Here is a 7,500-nt window from a genome sequence, read left to right as displayed (position 1 = left end):
TGCCAAAACAGCACCGACCTGCCGAGGCATGGACTCTACAAGTCTCCTGAAGGTGTCCTGTGGTAGTTGGCACCAACACATCAGCAGCAGATCCTTCAAGTCCTGTAAGTGGCGAGGTGGAGTGGACTAGTTGGTCCGGCACATCCCACAGATGCTCAATCGGATTGAGTTCTGGGGAATTTGGAGGCCAGGGCAACACCTTGAACTCTACATCATGTTCCTCAAACCATTCCCAAACTATGCGTGCAGTGTGGCAGGGCGCATTATCCTGCTAAGCGAGGCCACTGCCATCAGAGAATGCCATTGCCACTGACTAGACTGGTGTTCCTCAAGGATCAGTGCTTGGACCTCTCCTCTCCCCGATATACACAACATCACTCTGACTGATCATTGAGGCACATGGCTTTTCCTACCACTGCTACGCAGATGACATACAGCTCTACCTGTTTTTCCAGCCTGATGACACTACTTTCTCAGCTCATATCTCGGTCTGCCTCTCTGACATTTTAGCCTGGATGAAGAAACGCCACCTTCAACTCAAACTTGCCAAGACACAACTCCTTGTGATCCCAGCCAACCCATCTGTTAACCACAGCCTCACTATTCATCTTGGTTCAACTACATTAACACCAACTAGAACGGCTTAGAACCTGGGAGTGGTGGTAAATTACCAGCTTAATTTAATCACCCACATCTCATCAACTTCCCGGTCTTGCAGATTCGTGCTCTACAACATCAGCAAACCAGACCTTTTGTGTCTGAATATGCTACACAGCTCCTGGTCCAAGCTCTGGTCATTTCAAGACTGGACTACTGTAATGTGTTGTTGGCTGGCCTCCCAGCTACAACAATTAAGCCACTGCAGATGGTCCAGAATGCAGCAGCAAGTCTGGTCTTCAATCAGCCAAAAAGGACTCATGTCACCCCAATCTGGATTTCCCTTCACTGGCTAGCCGTAGCTGCCCGCATCAAATTAAAGGCTTTGACTCTGGCCTTAAGGGCAGCCAATAGAACCGCACGCTCTTACTTCAATTCATTTCTCTAGGTCTATGCTCCAACTCACTCTCTGTGCTCTATGAACGAGCCCATCCCAAAGAGGCTCAAAGTCTATTTCACGATCGTTCACTTTCTCTGTTCCATCACACTCCCTCCACTGGCTTCTCGTCTTCCCACAGGGCAGGTTGGTGCCATCACTTCCCCAGGTAAACGGTGCACACATACACGTCTTTTCAGGTGATGTAAAATTAAATGAGACTCATAAGACCAGGCGACCTTCTTCCACTGCTCCAAGGTCCAGTTCCGAAACTCGCTTGCCCATTGTAGGCGTGTTCGACGGTGGACGAGGTCATCATGGGCACTCTGGCTGGTCTGCGGCTATGCAGCCCCATTCGCAGCAGGGTGCGATTCACTGTGTGTTGTGACACATTCCTCCCATAACCATCATTAAAATTTTCTGTGACTTGTGCTATATTAGACCTTCTGTCGGTTTGGATCAGACGGGATAGCCTTTGTTGCGATCGCGCATCCTGTCGCACCCTGTCGCCGGTTTCTGATTTGTCCCTCCTCGGACCACTGTCGGTAGGTACTCGCCACTGCTGACCGGGAGCACCCCACAAGCCTTGCCGCTTCAAAGATGCTCTGGCCCAGTTGTCAGGCCATAACAATTTGGCCCTTGTCAAAGTCGCTCAGGTCTTTACTCCTGCACATTTCTCCTGCATTCAACACATCGACTACGAGAACTGATTGTTCGCTTATCATCTAATCTACCCAGACCTCGACATGTGGCCTTGTTAGGAGATGATCAACATAATTCGCTTCACCTGTGAGTGGTCATAATGTTTTGGCTCATCGGTGTAGTCACAGCTAAAGTGTGCTTTAGGCGCAATGTGCTGTGCAATAAAGTAGGCTACACTTACAATATAAAAAAGGACGACATCAAGTTGCTATTTTTCTTTTATAAAACAGTCACTTTGTAATAAAAGTATTAATGGCACAAATTGTCAGTAAATAAACATGAACTTTTTGGCAAAAAGTTAACGATGAAAACAACATGCTGAGTGGTTGTGGCAGTGTGTTAAAGGTTTGTCATCCTACGCGAAAGTTCAAAGCTGCCTGGGTCAACCTCCATCAGAAACACTGCAACGTTCTTACAACACTTTAAGTGTTTCCTGTACAGAGAAAGGTCAACCAGAACGACAACAAAGGTCACATCTGAAAAACAGGACATAATGCGCTATGATGACGTTTTCATGCTTCGACTGAAAGTCAAAACCGCTGTACTGAACGGCAGTATCGATCTAAAAATGAAGTCTTACAAACACACACCTATTGAGATTCATTGAAGAACATCAGACCACAAACGTCTTCCACAGGCAGACAGAAAACTCATTTGTAAACTAATCTCACTTCCAGTGCGACCACAACATCCTTCCGAACTCCAGTACGTCACGAAGACACACTGGTGTTATCAGAGCATGAACGTAGAGTTAAACGTCGAACAAGTGGCGATAAACAGCCATCATCTGATTCATTTAGACTCAAATTCAAATTTCCCAGGATGATCGTCGTTATGAATGTTAATTGTTTCTATGAATGTTAATCACATCTTGTCTTGATGATGATTAGGAAGGCGTCATATCATTCTGTTGAAACAATGTTTTTAAAGATTATAAAGACATCATGACTGAACCATAAAGCTCGTAATCGCACCCCCAAGCAGCATTACTGGATCAGCAAATTTGACTATCACAGTCATTTTCTGAATGTCTGAAATGTGCATTCTTAAAAATAAATGTTCCTTAATACACTGAGATTTATCTTATTTTATTAGTACTTTCAACATTGAATAAGTAAGTTCAGGTAGTTCATGTATTAACTGAACTGTTTAGTTAAATTTACTTACATTCATCAATATTATGTCATGAAGTTGTCATTTTTCAGTGTAGTACCAAGTTCTTACATAGCTATAAAAAGGGCAAAACAAAATCAGAATAATAGTATGATAAAAGTAGACTTATGCGCTACTTTCCTGGTCTTCTAAAGTAATATGATAGCTTTGTGCGAGGAACAGATTTAAAATGTAAATTCTTATCCACCGCAAGTCTTCCTCCTCTGCTGAACATCTCAAATCTCATTCACACTTCTGCATATTTCAACTTGGCGCATCGCCATCTGTCATGAGACATGTGAGTGTCTGTGGTTTGACATCAAACCTGGTGCAACGTGTCTTATGGTTTCAGGAAACCTGAAGGGAGGTAACTCAATACATTTGATACGTTTTAAACCCACTAACACACTTAGGAAAAGGAGGTTATGGGTGGTGTTGTGTGAATTTAACCGTTTGTTGTGTTTAGGCCTGACCTCACAAAGCTTTGACCGGCATTAAATGTGTTTCACAGGGCGTTGCTTAAACGTTGTGTCCCACAGCTCCTTAAAGCCTGATACTAACCAACAGTCACACCTTTATCCAGAAGATCACAGAGGAGTGTTAAACACAGACACAAATGACTCTTCACTTTTCAAATGAATCATCGCTGATCCTTAAGGCTGCAGTTCTACACACCAACAGTAATATCGACATGCTCTGTTTTAAATGTTGATACCTAAATGGATACATTGTGTTCTATGAGAGTAAATAATGTAACAAATTGAGTTCCATTTTTCAACAATGTTTGAAAATCTGGATTGGCCTGTTTCATGATAGCATACCGTTTTTTTTACTTTTATTTTAAGTATATCAGGGGTAATATTTGAGGGTAGATTAATTGGGTCTATAGAGCTATTCAGCCATGGCGTCAATTTGTTGGCAAACACAGACGGCTATAATTCGCCATGGGGTATTTCCTATTGGTTTTTAGAATAGGGATTTTCAAATAACCTGTGGTGAAAATGACTTGAAGAGACTTTTTGTTCAAGATATGTAAGCGCAGCGTTGTTCTAGGAGCTGTACATCGTCGTGTCATTAGCTTGATAACTCCTAGCCAATCACATGTAAGCCATCGCTTTATAAGTCTGCTCACAATCTATCACATTGCTGTTTCAGTGTGCTAACACGGCAACCTCCTCCACCCCAGCACCACCTGTTGAGTCCCGTCCTGCACGGGGGTAGGCTCCTCGCCCCCGCCTCCTATCTCCGGCAGGATATGTTGGTTCCGAGTACAACTTCCTCGGACCACCAGACGGTGCCTTCGCCAAAGAGAGACATTACTTTCCTGTTTTATATCCATCAAATAAACGTCATCTTAAATTTCACTCAAGTCTGTGAGTCTTCCTGATAGCACATAAATGACACAGTCGTACCTCAATCTTGGATTTTGAAGCTGTTGTGTCTTTTAATCAATGCATGTTGCTAACTCGTTGCTAAATAAGAACTACAACAGCCTTTAGATTTCGTAAAGCATGTAACTCACATGCGGATGGTAGTTGTAGTCCTGAATTAGCATTGTGATAGCAACATGCATTTTTAAATAAATGATTCATAATTATCATTTGAGGTCTGACTGTGTGTCATTTATGTGTTAGAACAAAACGTGAAAGTCCCTTCAAGTAATTTTACCACCGGCTTTCTTTTCTTTATTATATTAATCTAATACTGCCATAATAAAACAGACAGGACATTCCTAGGTGACCCATGGCTGGAAAATCTGACCTGACATCCTTAGTCACGTCAGAGGCATGTATATAATAAAGCGAATTATTTAGGATTGTATCTGTTGTAGAACCCAACCAGTTTCTCTTATAACTAGAAAAACGACCTTATTCTGCAATGACAATAACATTCCAGAGAGACGGGTGCAGTGTGGGTGTCCATTACACCCCAGCGGGCCGCCTTCTTTGGTCTCAGGATTTAGGGAGCGGTCAGGTGGCACCTCAACTGGCAGGCAGCCATTTCAAAGTAAGCTGGGAACTGGACAGACGCATTTCTAAAATACTTATTCACAGTTAACTCTCACAAAAGTGTCCTTTTGTTTTAACTGATTGTAGGTAAATGTCTACTTTATCCTGCGCTCTATTTGTTCTCAACCGCTACAGATGATTCAGTGCGTGAGTGAACTGAATCGATTCTGACCGTTTCGCCCGATCAGAAAAGAATGATTGCTGAAATATTCTCAGGGAAAGTGTTTAACAAGTCAGTCAAAGCACTTAGGATATGCACGCAGCGGTTGCTAGTAAGTTGAAATGTGGTTGCTGGGGTTTTCTGTGTGGATTATATGCAGACAGACATTAAATTGTGTTTAAACGGTGGAACTAGCAGTCCCTGTACAATGAATGGACTATTTTACTGCATAATTAATGAACATTAACTCTTATTATCTGATAATTATCAGGCTGCATTTACAGGCTTTAAACCTTCATTTGAGCTCTGCCTTAAAGGTCAAGTGTGCACTTTTGTTAGATGTTAAAATAATTTCTCAGTTGAACGTGAAGGGTCAAATATAAGTAAATCATTGGAAGACCTCCTGAAGTTTGACTTGCTGTTAACATTGATGCTTTTTAAACATGTTCTCCTATTTGAAATACTTTTGCTGACACATTTGACATTCAGAATATTCCTTCTTTTTTGGCTCACATGACCGTAGTCAATTTCACACCAATGCGTGAGAAACCCTTCGTTTTTTAAATAGATAAAGAAGAAGAAGAACGAGATGGATCGGCCCATTTTGACCATGAAGTCATTTTGAAGCTTGTAAATTGTGAATACAGGTAGAGTTCGAGTTGACTTTCTTTGTATGTTGACGAAAGGTAACGTTTTTACACGTCGAGTTTACAGTGTCATTCCTATCCCTTATGGAAAATGACTTATTCTGCCATTACATACCTTAAAGAATCGCAATAATACCTTTGACCCAGTTATGACCAAACAGACCTAATAATTGCATATACTGTAAATGTTGTCGTGTCCCTGTCAGGATGTTTATATGAGTGTGAGCTTGTCTGGCTTCGCTGCGTTTCTTCATCATCCATCTCTCTCTTTATCAGTTCATTCCTGTCTCATTCGTTATTTTAGCCTCTAGATGAACCATGACGTGAAGGTCATGACCAATGAATCTATCTGTCATGGAGAGGTTCATAAACTGTGAGGAAGAGAGGCGGGAAATAAAGGCCGAAGTGTACTTCGTTCGTTTCACACGCAGTGATGTGGGATGGGGGGGGTCTCCAAGCGGTTCTCATGCTAGTGATGGCAGCGTTTACCAGATTTGTAACGAGCAACGCTGTAAACTGTCAGTGTTCTGCCAAAATAAAAGCTCCAGGTGAAGGTGAAGTAAATAACAAATCCTCAAGACATTGGTAATAACTTAGTATCATATTATAATAAACGTGACTCGACGATAATAAATCATTTTCAACAAGGTTCCAGTTTAGATTTTGCACATCCTCCATATTCACAAAATGTTTTTTTTATTTTTTTATTTATGTAGGTAAATATTGCTTTTTTATTGCAATACTGTTGTTTTGGTGCATATTAATTATATGAATTATATAAAAAATTAAATAAATTCTTCTTTGTGTTCACTTTTGGAAAATTGGAGAAAACACTTTTATGTCATTTCTGAGCAAATAAACAACTATTGAGATCTAAAATCGCCAACAGACTGAAAAATACAGACGAAAGGGGGGTGAAAGGGGGCTCTGACGCAGCACAAGTACGTGTCACAAGCTGTGTTTCCATCAACCTTTTTATTTTAATGCGCATTTTGGGTTATTGCATAAAAACTGTTGGATGGAAACACCAAGATGCAAATAAATCTTCAAAATGCTCATTAAAAAATACACGTCTCTTGAGGTGGATACATTTTTTATTCAATAAAAAGAAATGCGCATCAACTATGAAGGAAACACATTTCTATCGGGAAGACACGCAGGCTTGAGTGAGGTTTAAGATGACATTTATTTGATGACTATAAAACAGAAAGTAATGTCTCTCTTTGGCGTAAGCCCCGTCTGGCAGTCCGAGGAAGTTGTACTCGGAACCGTCATATCCTGCCGGAGATAGGAGGCAGGGGCGAGGAGCCTACCCCCATGCAGGACGGGACTCAACAGGTGGTGGTGGGGTGGAGGAGGTTGCCGTGTTAGCACACTGAAACAGCAATGTGATATATTGTGAGCAGACTTATAATGCAACGGCTTACATGCAATTGGCTAAGAGTTATCAAGCTAATAATGTGATGATGTACAGCTGCTAGTCTTCTCACTAGAACTACACTGCGCTTCCATTTACCGAATAAACTCCTATTAAATTTGTTAGGAATAAAAGATGTGCATCAAAAAGTTCATGTGACTGAAAAACTCGTTAATTACGGGACTAACCGGCAGGACAATCATCGCATCTGAAATGGTGCTCTGGTCATCCTGAAATAACGGCATCTAGAAAGTCCAAAGCCTGCAAAGCAGAGCAGAGCAAATAAGTCGAAAACAAACTTGAACTGTACAGAACAGAAGATTTATTGACACTTAAGATAAAAATATCTTATAGATCCGCACGGTATAGTCATAAAGAAG

This window comes from Xyrauchen texanus, chromosome 12 (assembly GCF_025860055.1).
Source record: "Xyrauchen texanus isolate HMW12.3.18 chromosome 12, RBS_HiC_50CHRs, whole genome shotgun sequence".
NCBI lineage: Eukaryota > Metazoa > Chordata > Actinopteri > Cypriniformes > Catostomidae > Xyrauchen > Xyrauchen texanus.
Note: the sequence above shows the minus strand (reverse complement) of the source record.